Here is a 20,288-nt window from a genome sequence, read left to right as displayed (position 1 = left end):
TGTGGAAGGTATCAGGTGAGGAGGAATGATCAAAAGGAAAAGATAATTTACAGAGCAGAGATTTACAGATTAACATTCTTTGCCGAATAACAAATTTAAACAATGCACTCACGCGTTTTTATATTAAGTCCTGAAACAAATGTTGTCTCTATACTGTGCCTGGTTTTCAGGCCTAAGTCTGGAGATGGTAAATCTGAACTTTAATGGATGTGTCACTGACATGTTGCTCAAAAATTTAGTTCCATGATTTCAACACTGGTAAAGTCTTTTTTTTTAATTTTATCTTGAGTCCATGGAAATTGTCTCATATGTCCTTTTACCAAGCAGATAACACCACGTTTTCTATAATCACTCTTAGCTGTAACTAAATCCAGAATAAAGTCATGACTCTGTAATAGGGATGGAGAACCAAAACAAGTCTCAGAGCTTAAATTAATTTAGAACATTTCTAAAAAGTTTTAGAAGTTCTATTACAGCTTTAAAAATAAATTCACAAGAAAAGAATGATTTCTAAGAGAAATGAATTAGCATTTATTCTTTTCTTGCTACAAGATGCTCAGCAAACTGATCTATTGCATTCTAACACATAAAAATAAAACATAAATCTCAGACTTACAGCCCTTGCGGTCTAGTCTGTTTAATTTTCTCTTTTTCTCCTTAAGATCTCATTGTATGCATGCTCTCCCTCATCACTGATTGAGAGTTATCAAGGGAGGGAAATGAGTAAATGTCATTCAAACACCCCATCCCTTAACTAGCTAGCCAGACAATTTCTTTTTCCCCATATTTCACCCTTTGAAGTCCTTCCTGCATCAACCAGTTTTTTGTCCCCAACTATGACCCCAAACAATCTACCAAAAATGTAGAGAAAAGAAGCACACAAATGAGTAGGTATCTGTTAGTGAATTGTTGCCCCCCAAAGCTCCAATGTACAATACATCATTTATTGTATATAATTCCCTCTGGTTTTCTTGCTATATCCATTGTTGAGATTCTACAGCTGTTGTCACTGTAGGAATTTTAACTAAACTACTTTTATCTGTCCCCAGGTGGAAGAATTTATATTAGATATTCTATTCTGGCTCCTCATCCCATGGAGTGGAAGGCCTTGACAGCAGTGAAATCATTATTGTTACCCTGCATCAAATGGGGACATACTTAGAAAAGCCCATATCCATGTATGCCTGGTACAAAGAGTTCTCTTCACTTGAATGTAGAGGGGCTTGTGAATTTGAGGATATGATGGGCTGTATTGGAGGAGAGGTGGTGAATTTTGTGTTTCAGTGACTGTGGTTTTGCAGATCTAGCAGCCAAACCTTTGTGTATAAAGAGGAAAAAGGGAATCAGAGCAACCACAGAGTCTATTGCAGGTTTATGCACGATAAACCTTATATGGTTCTACAGCTGTTCAGTGGCATGGAGGGAGGATTCCGTATCCACTGACCACACCTCTCCTCAATGTACATCCCATTTACACAGGTTAAACTGTAAGTCTAGAATTTGTCCCCTTAATATTGCAAGTCCACCATATACATGAATTCATTTGATGTTCTTGGGTTTAAAAGAAACTCTTTAATACAATAACTTGAGTTTTTCCTTTTGAAGTACAATGCACCTGTTGTTATATTGCTAGGGCAATCCACCATTATTTTGTGTTGCTGAATTTTCCACAAAGAAATGTGAATGATCTCAAACACAGGCATTCTCCTATAAGCCAAGCCAACAATGGACCAGGCTGAATACTCTCTTCCTCCAGAGATCGCATTGATTTCAACTTGCTCCCAACTAGATATGTCAAAGAGAGCCTGTTCTTTCTCGAACATTTGGCAATTCTTCATTTTGCTCTATGATTTTTCAGTATTTATTCTAGTTAAAAAACAATAAGTCTTAATTCCAAAAAGGCATCTCTGCTGTGGGGTCTGGTTGGATATGAGCTGTCAGTGAGTGACTGTGGCTTGAAAGATAGCAGACAGCATCTTGTCAATATTCTGAAACACTGTAGAGGAAGAAAAAAAGGTGGTGTTCATAAAGTACCTTTGAGCTGTTTATTTTCTAGACATAAAGCAGCCCTTTGGAATCCAATAATACATTCTAGAATTAGGTATGGGGGTTGATTTTGTGTGTGTGTGTGTGTGTCATTCAGTAATGTCATGGTATAATTTGGTCTTTCATTAATACAACAAAAAGCAGTGTTTTGGAGTTCATTGGTGATTAATCAAGCCCTCCATTTCCCAGAAAAGATCCTTGGCATATAACAAAGGAGTCAAGAAGAGATTGGCAGTTTTCCTACCCTTGCAATACTTTTAAAAATTTGTGGTGAATTTTATTGAAAAATATGTACTTCATGTAATTTGTCACAGAAGTGTTAGCTGTGATGACAATAAGACATACCCCTCTCCCCAGCAAGCTTCATTTCACTATCAAAGAATAACAATGCCTGCAAGGTATGAACAGAACATTCTTACCATTTTTCAACTCTGTCACACTCTTTTATGTTTTGTTCATAATGGCAACTGTCTTGCTTGATGTATCATTCCGATGTTCTCACCTGCTTGTTGTCATTCAGGTGCTAAATGAGCAGAATGAATATGTATAATTCTTTCAAAACTACATTATAATGACCCAGTCTGGCATATTTTATTATACATCCCAGCAGACCCTGATTATTTTGCGAAGTTGGCATTCGAGTTACACTAGTTGGTTTTTGATAGCTCTTGCCAACTTCCTCAATGCATATGATTAATACGTATAATAATGGGAAAAACTCCTAAGTATAGCTTTGATGCACAGACAAGGATTTTAAAAAGTTTCATTCTTTATCCGTCATTAGGAGATGTTCTTTGTTAGTTTGCTTTACACAAATCAATTTTTCTAAACTTTTTTTTTAGTGGATAATTAAATGGTGCAATTATTGCTTTTTACTCTTGTGGGAAATTGAACATCTCAGTTTTTATTTACATGGGGGGTTTCATCTGTTTTGTGATAATTGATTGCATAACATGGTACCAGGAAAATGTATTGTATTAGCACTTCTGGTTTTGATGGTTATTTGTTTAATGTTCCTCACTGAATCCATAATCCTTTTTCATTTACTCTCTTAGACTTGAATTTTAGTTGTCATAACATGGTGGGGAGTGGGATTTCCTAAGGCCTTTAAAACAGCAGTGTAAAAACAACTCCTTAATTTAAAAAAATAAAACAGTAACATATAATTTTAACAATGAAATGTTACAAATAGTCCCCAGATGGAGATCTAAAGCTCTAGTTATCAGACATTAAATCTGGCTTTAGGATTTCAACTCCCCTACAAATTTTGGTGCTGTTTAGATCTAGGGCATTGGTTTGGAAGATAGAGTAAGGAGCCTACTATGGTACCTGCCCCAACAGATAGTCAGGATACTTCCTTAGCAAAGAAGAGTGTGCCATGCAGTGGTACACTCAGCTTTCTTTCTTTCATATGCATCGTGTCCTAAAGAGGCCATGGTCCACAAAGAGATGTGTGCAGTGCCGCAATCAGAGAGTGCATATGCTGCCTTCACCAGTAAGCACTAGCTAGGCTGTAGTTAGGGGGCACATGTTTTGCCCAGTGAGTGCAGAACATGTTCCCACCTTGAAGTTTTAATGGTTTACTGTGAGCCACTATGCCCTGTGGCAGAAGAATGTCTCAAATGCCAGATGTACAGCTACTTCCTGAACCCTTCTCTTTCTGCAGGAAGGGCCATTTCCTGTAAAGACCCTATTTCACTCACAGTTGTTGTAGATAGTTTGGTACACAATAAGAAGCAAGCAAATCATGTGTGTGAAACCACTGAGTTGCACAGTGTGGAAGATGTCAACCCCTTCTGGGGCTTGGTTCTCATCTCAGGTATGCTACTATAAGCCCTGTGGCCTGAAACTCTAGAGAAAGATTGTGTGACTCTCCCCAGGAGCTCACAGGATTGTGAGGCACATCACCACTACCTGCCCTTAGTGTGAAACAGTCTTGTCTGTGCCTGCTGTATTTCAGCTCCTTGAAACCAACAATGTCTAGCAACATAAGCACTGCTTTCCAGGCCTCTGCAGACCTCACTCTCCCTTTGTGGATTAGTAATAGGCACACACCAATCCCCGAATTTTCAGAAGTCACCGGACATGGACAAAAATGACCAGGTTTGCTATCCCCAAGGGGACCGTGTACATACTAACTTGTTTGATTCAACTGAAAATCAACTGGTCTTATAACATCACAGCACTGAGATATATTTATAGTGAAAACAATTGTAAGTTTATTATCAAAGGCTAAGACTTAAGAGAGAGTGACTAAGGAAAATTAATGGAAACAGAAATTGTTTTATATAAACACAAGGTACTATGCTTCCTCGAATCTAAACTTAACTTTAACAGGCTAAACCCTTGTCTAAGTAGTTTATCTCATGTAAAGCAATCTCCCAGCATCTCCAGCCAACTTAGCTGGGATCGCTCTTTCATGAATGCAAAAAGCACTGTCCTTTTTGGTTCTTCAGTGAAAGATAAAGAGAAGTCCTTTTTTTCTTCTTGTTATCTCCCTCAAAGTTCATTGCTTTGTCTTTAGAGTCAGGATGATCCCCCAAGGTTGATTCCCTGATGTACTGATTCTATGTTGCCTTCATATGCAAATGGGTCTTCCATTGTGTTGGCTTACAATGTCTAATGTACACATTAACTAAGGTAGACATACTCCTATTGTCTAGCCAAAACCTGTTTGTCAACCCTGCTGCGATTCAGACTTCAAACATATTTTCTAGTATATATACATACTTTCTTACATAGTATTACATTTCACAAGGATATTAATAACCAGTGTGATCCTGGCTTTCATTTAAGATTTCACATGACATTCTTTATAGATAAATATTATGAAAGTAGTGTCCTAGGTATAGTGAATTTGTCAGGCCTGATAGAAATTTCTGTTTTAGAACAGCGAACTTTTGCCAGTTCACCTAGAGGTGTTCTTAGGTTCACAGATTATTGCTGTGTTTTCCCAAACCGATGCTGTGTTCCCTTTTCCCTTAATAAAGTTTTTCTTGTTTCATACCCAGACTTATTTCTTGCTAGTAGAGAAGTATTGCCTCAGAAAGGGCACTCAGAAAAGGTATTTAGTGACCCCAGAAATTCTGCCCAGGAGCTCTAGCTGGTGGTGTACATTAGCTTTTAGAGGGACTCCTCGCTATTTTAACCTCGCCCTTGTTGCTGCTGACAATACGTGGCAGAAGGGTTATAATCATGTACTCCTAGTGAAATAATCAGAGTTCCATAAGGGCAAAAACAGCATGAGGTCATTTGCTGTCTCTAGTAGACACAGTGCCAACATAGATTTTTCCGACAAAACAAAGACTCAGAACTCTGAGCTTCTTTAGTCAGTTGAGTAGCTATATTTTAAAAGTGTGGCATAGCAACCACAAACTATAGAACATACTGTTCTGTTTATAGAGGAAAAACCTATTACTAATAAATATCCAGAGCTGTTGGTGCACTTCAGTTAGTTTTAGGAATTTATACACGAAGACAGCAGAGAAGACAGTGGAATCAATGTGTCCAGCAGAGAAAAAAAATGAATTTAGGTATTGAATGGAATTGTACGTAATCTTTCACACTTCTTCTGTACATTGGAATAATTAAATATGATGCATAGTGGAGAGTTGCAGATGAATTCTAATAGTAATTGAACTGGCACTTGAATGATACTTTATCTGCATTGCCAAGATTTAAATCCCCCACAGTTTTTCCTCTCAGCCTTCATAATATCATTTACTACTCTAGCCCTCCATCTTATTCAGTAAGCTGTTCAATGTTTATTTTGGGACAAAATGGGTCTACAGCATCTTTTCCTTTTAAGGGAGATTGTTTTTTCAGGAACAATAATGACCTTTTGTCACGTCCCAAATAAAAATGTAGGCTAACGTCACTCACACCAACTTCTGTTCAAAATTAAAACTTCAGCAGCAGCATCGCAAAATAATTCTTTTATGGTCTGATTTTCCATTACCAGCACTGCAACTTTCATAGAGCTTAAGGCCAGAGGGACCAGTAAATCATCTAGTATGACCTCCTGTTTGTCATAGGCCCTTAAATTTCACCCAGTTAATCCTATATTGACCCCAATAATTTTTTTGACTACAGCATAATAACAGAGACTTGGTGGGATAACTCACATGACTGGAGTACTGTCATGGATGGATATAAACTGTTCAGGAAGGACAGGCAGGGCAGAAAAGGTGGGGGAGTTGCGTTGTATGTAAGAGAGGAGTATGACTGCTCAGAGCTCCGATATGAAACTGCAGAAAAACCTGAGAGTCTCTGGATAAAGTTGAGAAGTGTGAGCAACAAGGGTGATGTCGTGGTTGGAGTCTGCTATAGACCACCAGACCAGGGAGATGAGGTGGACGAGGCTTTCTTCTGGCAACTAGCAGAAGTTGCTAGATCGCAGGCCCTGGTTCTCATGGGAGACTTTAATCACCCTGATATCTGCTGGGAGAGCAATACAGCGGTGCACAGGCAATCCAGGAAATTTTTGGATAGTGTAGGGGACAATTTCCTGGTGCAAGTGCTGGAGGAACCAACTAGGGGCAAAGCTTTTCTTGACCTGCTACTCACAAACAGAGAAGAACTAGTAGGGGAAGCAAAAGTGGATGGGAACCTGGGAGGCAGTGACCATGAGATGGTCGAGTTCAGGATCCTGACACAAGGAAGAAAGGAGAGCAGCAGAATACGGACCCTGGACTTCAGAAAAGCAGACTTTGACTCCCTCAGGGAACAGATGGGCAGGATCCCCTGGGAGAATAACATGAAGGGCAAAGGGGTCCAGGAGAGCTGGCTGTATTTTAAAGAATCCTTATTGAGGTTGCAGGAACAAACCATCCCGGTGTGTAGAAAGAATAGTAAATATGGCAGGCGACCAGCTTGGCTAAACAGTGAAATCCTTGCTGATCTTAAACGCAAAAAAGAAGCTTACAAGAAGTGGAAGATTGAACAAATGACCAGGGAGGAGTATAAAAATATTGCTCAGGCGTGCAGGAGTGAAATCAGGAAGGCCAAATCACACTTGGAGTTGCAGTTAGCAAGAGATGTTAAGAGTAACAAGAAGGGTTTCTTCAGGTATGTTAGCAACAAGAAGAAAATCAAGGAAAGTGTGGGCCCCTTACTGAATGAGGGAGGCAACCTAGTGACCGAGGATGTGGAAAAAGCTAATGTACTCAATGATTTTTTTGCCTCTGTCTTCACGAACAAGGTCAGCTCCCAGACTGCTGCACTGAGCAGTACAGCATGGGGAGAAGGTGACCAACCCTCTGTGGAGAAAGAAGTGGTTCGGGACTATTTAGAAAAACTGGACGTGCACAAGTCCATGGGGCCGGATGCGCTGCATCCAAGGGTGCTAAAGGAGTTGGCGGGTGAGATTGCAGAGCCATTAGCCATTATTTTTGAAAACTCATGGCGATCGGGGGAGGTCCCAGATGACTGGAAAAAGGCTAATGTAGTGCCCATCTTTAAAAAAGGGAAGGAGGAGGATCCGGGGAACTACAGGCCAGTCAGCCTCACCTCAGTCCCTGGAAAAATCATGGAGCAGGTCCTCAAGGAATCAATTATGAAACATTTAGAGGAGAGGAAAGTGATCAGGAACAGTCAGCATGGATTCATGAAGGGGAAGTCATGCCTGTCTAACCTAATTGCCTTCTATGATGAGATAACTGGCTCTGTGGATGAGGGGAAAGCAGTGGATGTGTTATTCCTTGACTTTGGCAAAGCTTTTGATACGGTCTCCCACAGTATTCTTGCCGCCAAGTTAAAGAAGTATGGGCTGGATGAATGGACTGTAAGGTGGATAGAAAGCTGGCTAGATCATCGGGCTCAACGGGTAGTGATCAATGGCTCCATGTCTAGTTGGCAGCCGGTTTCAAGCAGAGTGCCCCAAGGGTCGGTCCTGGGGCTGGTTTTGTTTAATATCTTTATTAATGATCTGGAGGATGGTGTGGACTGCACTCTCAGCAAGTTTGCAGATGACACTAAACTAGGAGGCGTGGTAGATACACTAGAGGGTAGGGATCGGATACAGAGGGACCTAGACAAATTAGAAGATTGGGCCGAAAAAAACCTGATGAGGTTCAACAAGGACAAGTGCAGAGTCCTGCACTTAGGATGGAAGAATCCCATGCACTGCTACAGACTAGGGACCGAATGGCTAGGTAGCAGTTCTGCAGAAAAGGACCTAGGGGTCACAGTGGACGAGAAGCTGGATATGAGTCAACAGTGTGCTCTTGTTGCCAAGAAGGCTAACAGCATTTTGGGCTGTATAAGTAGGGGCATTGCCAGCAGATCGAGGGATGTGATTGTTCCCCTTTATTCGACATTGGTGAGGCCTCATCTGGAATACTGTGTCCAGTTTTGGGCCCCACACTACAAGAAGGATGTGGAAAAATTGGAAAGAGTCCAGCGGAGGGCAACAAAAATGATTAGGGGTCTGGAGCACATGACTTATGAGGAGAGGCTGAGGGAACTGGGATTGTTTAGTCTGCAGAAGAGAAGAATGAGGGGGGATTTGATAGCAGCCTTCAACTACCTGAAGGGGGTTCCAAAGAGGATGGAGCTCGGCTGTTCTCAGTGGTGGCAGACGACAGAACAAGGAGCAATGGTCTCAAGTTGCAGTGGGGGAGGTCCAGGTTGGATATCAGGAAAAACTATTTCACTAGGAGGGTGGTGAAACACTGGAATGCGTTACCTAGGGAGGTGGTGGAGTCTCCTTCCTTGGAGGTTTTTAAGGCCCGGCTTGACAAAGCCCTGGCTGGGATGATTTAGCTGGGAATTGGTCCTGCTTTGAGCAGGGGGTTGGACTAGATGACCTCTTGAGGTCCCTTCCAACTCTGATATTCTATGATTCTATAACTTGTGTTGGACTGAAGCCTTCCAGAAAGGCATCCAGTCTTGTTATGAACACATCAGAAGATGAAGAATCTACCACTTACTGTGGTAGTTTGTTCTAATGGTTAATCACTCTCACTGTTAAAAATTTGTGCATTGTTTCCCATTTGAATTTGTCTGGCTTCAGCTTTCAGCTGTTTGTTCTTATTATGCCTTTTTCCTTTAGATTAAAGAGCCATTTAGTATGCAGTATTTTATCGCCATAAAGGTAAATATTATAATGAAATTACCTCTCCATCTCCTTTTTGATAATCAAAACAAATTGAACTCTGTAAGTCTCTCACCATAATGTGTTTTCCAGCACTCAAATATCCGTTGTCTCTTTTCTGAACCCATTCCAATTTTTAATATTCTTTAAAACATGTGGACACCTGAATTGTACATAGTATTCCAATTTGGGCCTCATTAATAGCATGTCTATTCCGGTCTATACATCAAAGGATTGAATTGGGTGTTTTTGCCACAGAACTGCATCCGGAGTTGTTATTGAGTTTGACCACTATGAGACCTAAATTTTTTTCAGTCATCCCATTCTGTAGGTATGAACTGCATTCTTCATTCTTAATGTATAATTTTACATTTGTCTGTATCAACAGGCATTTTGTTTGAATATGCCCAGTTTACCAAGCAATCTAGATTGCTCTATATAACTGCCCTCTCCTCATCATTGTTTACTATTTTGCCAGTCTTCGTGTCATCTGCAAATTTTATCAACAGCGATTTTATATTTACTTCCAGATCATTGATGAAAATGTTGAATAGCATCAGCTCTAGTACCTATCCCTTTGGAACCCCACTAGAAACACCACCATTTGATGATGATTAACCATTGATAACTATTGTTTGAGATCTGGCAGTTAGCCAGTTCTTAATTTATTTAATGTGTGCTTTATTGATATTGTATAGTGTTATTTTTAATCAGAACCTCAAGGAACAAATGCTTTACAAAAGTCTAAGTGCATTGTATCTACATAGTTACCTTTATCAACAAAACTTGTAATCTCCTCAAAGAATTAAATCAAGTTTGCTTGACAAGATACATTTTCCATAAAAACCATGTTGCCTGTTATTATATTCCTATCATTTAATTTTTTATCACTTGAATGCTGTATCATCTCTTCAATTATTTTCCTTGGGATTGATGTCAGGTCATTCGCCTTGCCCTTTTTGAATATTGGCATAATGTTAGAACTCCTTTAGTCTTCTTGAATTTCCATGGTATTCCAGATTTATTACACAGTAACATCAGTGAACAATCGACTCCTCAGACAGCTCTTTTAGGATGCTTGTGCGCAAGTTATCCAGGCCTGCTGATGTAAAAACATTTATCCCTAGTTGATTGTTATTAAACATCCTCCTTGATTACCCATGGACTGGAAAGTACTTCATTATCCTCATGTGACACAAACACATCATTCTGCTTCTTTCCAAATACAGAACAGAGATATTTATTGAACATTTCTGCCTTTTCTGCATTATTACAAAACAAACAACTATGGCATACAGAATAATAGTCGTTAACCCAAATAACACTTTGTATTTATGTAGCATCTATCATCCAGAAACTTCTAAGCATGCCGTAAAAATTAATTAACCCTTTCACCAGCACTGTAAGGTGGCTAATGTTGTGACCACAATTTTACAGAGACGTTAATTGGGGTACAGAAAGGTTAAGGGTCTAATCCAACTCCCACTGAAGTCAATATCAAAATTCTCATTAACTGGAATGCAGCAGGATCAAGCTCTGAATGACTTGTCCGAGATCACAATGCAAGTCAGTGACCATAATGGGAAGAGATCTCAATTTCCTGCTCTAATCTAACCTCAGATCACACTCTCCATCCTGCTAGTATGTCTTAACTGAAAGAATTCAAAGTAACAATATCAGATTTTATTTCCCCCCTTCTTCAGCAATTTTAAATTATTTGTAAACCTGCCTGGATTCTGAGTCTGAGTAAGCACTAAATGGAAAAGTCCACTTCATTCCTCAGAATTGTTTTCATCTATGGCCTGCTAGGAAAAGAGGTAAGCACCGTACTAATAATAGGAATAAACATGAACCAAGATGTTTTTTTTAATTTTGGTTGTTCAAGTGTCAGTTAAAGGCTAACCTGAGACTTCGGGCACAACCCTGGATAAGCAGCACCATCCCCAGGGGCACTGTGACACAGAGACATAGCTGAATCACCATCCCTCCTTTGCTGCCTTCTTGTTCTGGGAGAAGGGAAATAATTGTCTGCTGGTCTTTACCAGGAACAAATTACACTCTCCCTGTGTCAGGACAGCAAGGCAATTAACTGTGGCTGGATTGGGGCAGGAGGAGTCTCTCAGAACTACCATGTAGCAGAGAGTGTCTCCAATAAGGTAGTTACCTTGAGTAGACTGGAGTGGCTGCTTTCACTAGGAGCCTATATACCTGTCTTTGAGTCATGTGACTAGACCTTGCTTGTGGATTGGCTGAGTCATCAGACTCAGAACAACCAGGACACTCAAGCTCAGGGTTGATTCATCAGACTCAGGCTCAGGAATGATTTATTAGGCTCAGACACTCATCACACCCTGTCAGCATACATGTTCTGGCCAGGAAGCAGAATGGGCAGTGAGAGAAAGCCAAAGTTCAGCTTATCACACACAGATCACAGCGCATTGCCTCTTAACCTAGCTAGATGTACTTAGTCCTTGTGCATAAGAGCCAAATAGGATGCAGGCCTGCACCATTATGGTCAATGGGAAATTTGCCACTGAATTGCATGGGAGCTTCCAGAGCAGGATGTGTTCTATAGAGAGGTACTAGCTCTGTTCCATGAACTGATGCTGATGTGCAAGCACCTTGAATGAATCGGCCTTTTTGCTGCAATATTGTATTGTAAACTCATATCTAATTTATTGTCTCCCACGACCACTATAGTAGGTCTCTTTCATCTTTACTTCTTCCAAGGTTTATCTCTCCCACTGTGTGTGTGTGTATGTGTGTACACATACGGGATTGTTTACTCTACATGTATTAGCTTGCATTTTGCCAAACTACATATTTTTTGTTATTTTCTTCCTTTGTATTACCTCCTCTGTCTTGAGTTGGGTTTTAGGTTCCTTCTAATTTACCATCACATTGAAATTTAATTAACATGATGCTCACTACCTCTTCTGAATTATTAATATAGATGTTAAGAAAGACTGGACCTAGCATTAGTCCCTACAATACCCTTTCTAGAATATTCCCCATAACTTTATATATTGCATTCTTTTGCAGTCTTCTTTTTTCAATCACTGTGACAGTGACCCAAGCCAATTTGAATTAAGTTTTCAAAAAAGTTGTAGTTAGACAGTGTCAAATGCTACTATCTAAATATAATTACATCTGCTTGACCTTCATCCACTAATTTTGTAATTTCATTTAGAAAAGTACGTGTGACTGGCAAGATTTGTTCTTTATAAGCTCGTGTTGGTTATCTTATGATTCTATTACCCCATGGAGGTTTAGTCATTTAGTGTCAGATCTAAAGCCCAATGAATTCCATGAAAATATTCCCATGGTCTTTGAATAAGGCACTCTGTATCTTAATATTTGTTCCATTATTTTATTAGGGATAAAAAAAACAGACTACAGGGACCATAATTGCTAGGATCACTTTTTTTTTTAAATTAATGGTTTCGTTGCTTTTTTATTTTTTTCAGTCTTCTGGTACGTTCCTAGTTCTCCATGAATCCTCAGAAACAATTCAGTGTTACAGCTCAGTAAACTAGTTAACTAATGCTCCAAATTCCTCAGGTTGCATGTCATCCAGAATGGCTGATCGGCAAGCTTGAATGGAAAATTTCAGAATGGAAAAATGAATTAAACCATATGAGTAAGGAAAATAGTACAGAAGAGAGCTCAAATTTTAAAGCAGGGAGAGCAGCTTAGTGAAAATTGAAATAGCATGTAATAAAATGAATTGAAGCAGGATATTAATCTTGTATAAAAAAGATAAAAGTATGTTAAACTCTGATTGTAAAATATTAATATGCTAAATCATCATAAAAACTTAACACATGACCTTTAGTGACAGTACTGTGAATGATTATAAAACCTTATTTGTAAATGGCTGCTTTATGAAGTCTGAAAATTGTCAATTAAAAAAAAAGGAAGTAGACCTATTCCTTATGTACATTGTAGAAGCTTGACATCTAAATGTCCACTTTCTTATTTAGAGTATATTCATGCTTTGTGTTTTCTCCACTATTCCCCCACACTTTCTTGAGACTTGTCAACATAATCACCTACAAATTCCTACACAGCTGCACTCTTTCAATCTATTGTCAAATCAGCACTGTGTGTGACATGTTGAAATGCCACAGGACAGCTCAAATTCTGCCTTTGCCTTCCCTAGGCCATTCGCCTTCTTCCTCCTCAGGAATACCAACTTCAGGGCCATCACATCACAAAAGTGTGTGTTTGTTTGTTGTCTGACAATGAGACTAAAGACAAGCTGACCCACTGATCAACAAATTCATATGCTTAAACATTAACGATTAATGGAGCAACTTACCCACCACAATGTCTGTCATGTAAAACCATATATAGAGTGAAGGCATAACAATGTAACCATACCTCACTGGATATGGTTTTATCTAAACCATTAATGAACTTATTTTCTTTTTAAACATGGAACTTAAAGAAGATTTATTTTTAGATAGGTAGCAAGGGTTGTTTGGAGGTTAGAGGAGGTTCTCAGAACTTTGGAGTTCAATATCTAGCCCAGCTACTGATTCACTGTGACTTTGGGATAGTCACTTCACTTTTCTGTGAAAGACACATGATAATTCCCTTCCTCACTGGGATGTTGTGAAGCTCAGGTACATAGAGCTAGGTTATGGCTTTCACATCCCTGCAGTAGAAGAACACCAGAGAGAGATTGTGCTTCAAGAAGGCACAATTGCTCCTTGGGCTTTTCCTTACAGGGGTATGAGCAATATATGCCATCCATTAGAATGGAGCATACACCTAGTACCATTCTGCAGGAGGGCGCAGAAGGGGGGTGCCTTTTCAGCATCTGCTCCCTTGGGGGTGGAGCCAGGAACAAGTAGCCCCAGCTGTCCTCAGAACCGGAAAGCCAGGGACTGCTATTGCAGCTACACAAGCATAGGCTTCATCTTGCAAACTGTCCCTTAATGTTTATAACAGGCTTAGAGATCTTCTGATTGAGTTCACTATGTAGGCACTATATTAAATAGAAACAATCAGTAATAAGACGTTTGTTTTCATTTTGCCTTACTCTTGGGGGTTCACAACAATTCTTGGCACAGATAGTTTTAGTCAATGTCTCTCAGTTGCAGTATAACTATTCCAAGTAGTTCATGAAAAAAATACATCTTTTTCACTTCCCACCATATAAAGGCACATATGACATCATATAGCCTCCTTTCTCAAAATACAACTTGTCTCTTTCTTACAGGCGGAAAATTGTCCTGTTACTTAAATTGCTTCATTTTGTTTTCCAGTCTTACATCTGTCTGCAAGATCACAGAAGTTGTAGTGACAAAAACATGGTACGGTGATATTTTCCAACCCAATTTCTATCATAAATCCTGTCAAATATCAAATAATTCAGAGTAAATGTTATAATACCTTCTAGTTTTCCAAGAACGAACACATTTCTGCTTCTTTTCTACCCAGAAGAGGCCATTGGTTCACTAGTAATTGAAATACCAGTGAGCCTTGTCTGTTTGCCAATCTGCAAATTAAATAGAAGCTTAACCTATTTGTTGTTATGCCAGTTTGTTGACATTTTACAGCAATGCAAACCATGATATGAACAAACTACAGCTTTACTCACTGAAAATAGGTTGAGTCTAACACTACGTTCTGTTTGTGGCAGTAAACCCTGTTGTCTAGTCAGTTAGTTTTCTGGTAGGAAAGGAGAACACAAAACTGGCATTAGCTCACCTCACCACCCATGTTACAAAAATAAAACTCACGTAATAAAAATAAGTGTGGTGGTAGTCGAGATGAATGACTCAGTAAATTCCTCTTCCATGTGAGCATCCCACAAACACTGCAGAGTTTTCTGAACCCACACATGCTCTTTCTCTTTGATGTCCTTCCAGGATGTCTTATCACCCCTGAAAGGGAAGATTTTTTACTCCTGATAGTGCCAGATATTATCATTTTCAGAAAGTATTTCTCAGGCAACTGTTTCCAGGCGTACTCTTTCCAGCTTGAAAAAAAAATGCAGCTGTTCGGAAAGGTTGATGGCATGCAAATGTTGCTTCCACATGCTTCTGAACAGCATTGCATTTAGATATAGCTAGTTTTCCAAGCCAGTTCAGCTGTTAGAGATGGACAATTGTATGATTCTGTTCATTGATGGGATAGTGTTACACACACACACGTGTGTGTATATGTGTAACATACTGTTAACAAAAATATCCAAGATTCTTTACAGACGCTTCACATATCTACATTAATTCTTTAATCTGTTTTATCAGTACTCATGACCATTCAATTTATTTTCTAAGCAGCAAAGAATAAATGTACAGGGAAATTTTGTCCTGATAGTCTTTGTACTGCTATAACAAAAGAAGGACAGGAGACACTGGACATGGTTTAATTAGATCATACGTTATTAACAACGATATGGGGGTACCTGGCAGATAAAAGTGTACAGTGCAGGTAAATCCAAGATCATTTCAGTATCTGCCCAGAGGGGTGGATCTTCTGTCAGCCACCCCCCTTTTTCCGTCTTTGTCCCTAGCCAACCCGCTGCTGAGACCTTACCATCTCCCGCCTCAAGTGAGGGTTAAGGTGGGCTATAAAGCAGGGAGGTTGACTCCCTGCCATGCCAGTGATGGGAGCCCCGAATTTCCTCCCCACCATTTCTATTCCTTTAACAAATATGTCCTATAAAGCCTTTACCAATCCATTTTTCTGATCACTGTATCCCTTTCCTGTGGAGTACCTGCACTTGACATTGGCCCCATGCTTACATAATGAGTTGCGACATCATTACAGAAATCCTGTAATCCTGTTCCGTGCTTGCTCCAACTACGTCCCCCCCCCCCGAATGCACTGTAAGGAAGGTGAAAAAAAACTCACTTTCTCTTGGCCAATCTGGCAGTGAGGGAAAAATTCCTTCCCATCCTCCCAAGAAAGGAACGACTAGTGCAGTGCCTACAGCAGATCATGATGGACCTGGTATTTCACCACTTCCATGGGTGGGAGGGTGGGTGTTGCTCCACTTGGTCTGGGTGAGAGAAGGTTCTTTTCCCATTTGGGTTACCTCATATATTCTCCCTCCCTTCTGGTTTGGTTACCTGGGAGAATGAATCAGTATCCTCTCCTGGCAAGCCAGAAAATGCTGCCTTGGTTAAAGTGTGGTGAGATTCTTTTACATGCACAGAAAAAGAATGATCCAGTGGCTAGAGTGATGATAACATAGGACTCAGGAGATGGATTCAATTCCTTGCTCTGCCATAGACTTCCTCGGTGACTTTGGACAAGCTACTTAATTTCTCTGTGCCTCAGTTCCCCCATTGCACAATGGGGAAACCCCTAACTCACATGGTGTTGTGAGGATAAATACATTAAAGATTTTAAGGCATTCAGATAGTATAGTAAAATGTGGGCCATACAAGTAGAATACTGATTAAATATATATAGATAACTTCTCAATTTTTCCTCATTTTTCCACTTTCTTAAGCACCATGACTTTCATATGGATAAATTTAAAAGTAGGGTCAAAATGTCCTTGGGAACAATATTTTTGGATTATATATTTTGATAAATGAGTTTCAGTGGTGATGAAGAGTGCTAGATTGAGTACTGTAAACTAAAGTCCTCTATAAACAAAAAATATTTCAAACAGCAATACCACAGATCTCTAATAAGTACATTTTGCACCAGAGCTGATCAAAAACACTCAAATGCAAAATAAAACATAAAACCTCTAAAATGTCAGTCAGCTGTTCTCCAAAAGCACCAAAGATTAGGGATGCCACTTATTTAAAGTTTGATTAAAATAATTGGAGGTGTCCAACCTGATATTCTGCATTTTATTTTCTATATCATTCAAGTCCATATAAATATATATTGGAAAAGTACCTATGTGACTCAGGCTTGATTATCAATAAAACTTAAGAGCCTAGTCCCATTTGTAAAGGTGCCTATGGCACTTAGGAGCCTAAATCACTTAGGTGCTTCTGAAATTTAACCCATTATCAACAAAGCAAGTAGAGAAAACATTAAAAATAATATTTTTCATAACAGTTTAAGTAGTAGCCCTTAAGCGATATTTAGGGTGACAGAACAAAGTCCAATAATTTTCATCAAACGGGGTATGCATCACAGCTTCATTCAAGATGCAATTTATTTATATTTATTGTCCACAAATGTTATACCACCCTCAATTAACCATTATGATTTATACCTGCACTCATATAAACTATGTTTTCAAATATTCCTAGTCAAGATTTCTTTTACAGAGAAGAAAATTAGACAGGTGCAGCACGCCAAATGAGATGAACTTTGTCCTCAAAGAAAATTGGTTTTTCCTTTTCAATTTCATTTCAAAGAGATCTGACAAGTGTCGCTTTGAACAAACTTTAACAGCACAATATCCTTTGTGCAAGTTTTCCCCTGTCAGCTTTTCCATTCCAGTAGAAACTTAGAACAAAGTGTATGCTGCCCTTTGAGTTGAGAACTTCATCAGTTGAATGAACACTAGTATAGTGCAGTGAAATTGAGGGCATACTCTCTCTGTGAATCTGAACAGTGCAGTCTCTCAACAAATATAATTTCTCTATCTTGTACAAGGATAGGCCCCAGTTATATATCCAGTTTCACATTCACTCCTTTCCCCCCTCGTCATTGAAAATGAAAAAGCATTTGAAAATCCACCTGTGTCAGAGCTAGTCAGGTCTAATAAACAATAAAAAACTCCATCTTTTTTAAAACTTCTGCCTATATACCACATAATGGAACTGAACAGCATTTATGCAGTATCCACCTTTCTGATATGTACTGCCTGCACAATGTGTTTTCGATTTTCATTGCCTTGCTATGTAAGCACTGTGTGGTCATTTAGAAGCGCGTGTGGCAGGGGTTGGGGGAGAATAGTATTTTTAGGAGAGAATCTAGTTCTAGGGTTAATCAGATTGACTTCAATAGAACTATGCTGATTTGCACCCAGTTAAGGGTCTGGCCACTGAATCACAATGGCACTTACCCAGCCATAACTATGCATTCCCATGTGTCTTTGAGCCTGATCCTGAGCCATGCAACTTAATGGCAAAATTCTCATTGACTTCCATGATGCAAGATCAGGCCCTTAATGAGCAATCCTATGTTCGTCATGTCTGCACAGTATCCACTGATGTTCATGGGGGCAAGGTCTATTAGATCAGAGGTCATAAACTACTAAGAACTAGACAGGCTTTAGTTTATATTTCTTTGTTCTCTGCTTAACTTTCCTAAAATTTGTGTTAAAATGACATTTGCTATTTCTTACTTTTCATTTCCAGGTGCCTGCTCTATTTTTTGCTTTGCATTAATATTTAAACACTAGTGTCAAACATGCATGTAGAGACAGCTTGAATGCAGAGTGGTTAAGGATACTGAAGAAGTCCGTGCCCAATTTAATGACATCAGTTTGATTAACATATATTGTAAGTAGCTGAGAATTTTAAGTTCCTTCAGCTCAAATATTGCAGAAGGACATAGAGCCTAATATTTCTTCAAAACTTCTAAGAACTCTCTGATTAACCAATTTAGACATCCTACCTGATTAAGAATCTAAATATCTTAGGGATCATGGAAATTCATGTTTATTGATAAGATAAAATATTTATAACATAGAAAGCCAAATGAGCAAAAAGAGTGCTAGCCTGATTCTAATTATAACAAAAATAAATGCTGGTTGAAAACTGAAGACCTAATCATTGCAATTGAATGAATTTTTGACATTGCAGAGATTATAATAACTGCATACCCAGGTGTGTTTAGTCTCATTGTACCTCTCAAGTTGAAAAGTGGGATTCAGTGCAGTATGGTGACAAGTTCTTGAATTACTGCATAATTTAAAAATGGTAATCACTAAAATTGGGCAGAAAATTGAGATCCTGTTCCAGATTTTGAACACCCCGAAGTCTGGGAGCTGTTCCAACCTGAAGTTTTAATTTGGTCCACTATAAAGATAGTGGACTTTTGTGATACAGGGATCTGGTTTCAGGCTCAGGTTTGAAGCTCCCCCAAAGGTCAGTGAATGCTTGGATTCAGAGTGCTATGTTTTTATCCACAGTATTATATATTGATATTCTGCATGACCTTGTATACAATAAATAATCCTCCTTCATACTCTAGTATAAAACAAAGAAGAGAGGACAATGTCTATCCTCTGTTTGCCTCTCAGTAGAAGAAAAAAAAGGAAGAATTTGTGGCTGAGCAGTGATTGGTGCATCTGTTGGTCACTGCTGTCAATATGAAGAGGTCAAAAACCACAAGATAGACCCCCCCATTTAAAACCTGGCTATTTGAACAAATGAATGCCCCCCCCCCAGCACACACAGAGTGGATATTTGGGGATCTATCTTCTGATTTCTGAACACTTAGTGGAAAATGTCATGATTCCCATTTGTTTGGATGAGTACACGTGCATGTGTTTCAGAATGAAAACTGAACCTGAAACAAACACAGCAAGTCCATGCATAGATGGGTCTCCTGTCCACACTCTCTTCCAATAGAGCCTCTCCTTCTCTTTTCAACTTTGGTGTGAATCCTTTTCCTCTCTAACCCACATTTCCACAGAAGCACTCCATCCACTTCACCCCCACTCCTATTGTCTAGCTCACATTTCCCATGGCAGAGTCCTCCAGGACTTCCCCCTATGACTTTTGCTGTCTCCTCCACATGGTCTGACTTTCCTCCAGACCCTACCAGGTCTTCTACTCCCTCCCTAGGTCAGACTCCACCAGATTCCCACATTCCACAACCTGCTTTCCTGCACATGGTAAAACCTAGCACGCCTCACTCTATTGCAGAATGCCACAGGAACCCCTCCCCCAGAAAAAAGTTATTCTCTGCCCATAGCAGACTCCAGCCAGCCTTTGGAAAGAAGCTATTTCTTATTTACAGTACCCATTCAACTACAGGGCAGTGGAACCAAACTTCTGGGATTTCATTTTCCCACAGCTCCCTCATTCTCTTTGCACCTCTCTTTGGACAGGCTGGTGAATAATACATGAGGGTACTATTCTAATGGGCATGACAGGCTCCCTGGTTCTCCTTTCCCAATGCATGTCTCTCCTGGTTCTATAGGAACAAGAGTGTTGAGCTGAATGAACAGGAATTGTGGGGCGTTGCTGTCTGCTCCTCTATAACTGGA

Source organism: Chrysemys picta, chromosome 4 (assembly GCF_011386835.1).
Source record: "Chrysemys picta bellii isolate R12L10 chromosome 4, ASM1138683v2, whole genome shotgun sequence".
Classification (NCBI taxonomy): Eukaryota; Metazoa; Chordata; order Testudines; family Emydidae; genus Chrysemys; species Chrysemys picta.
Note: the sequence above shows the minus strand (reverse complement) of the source record.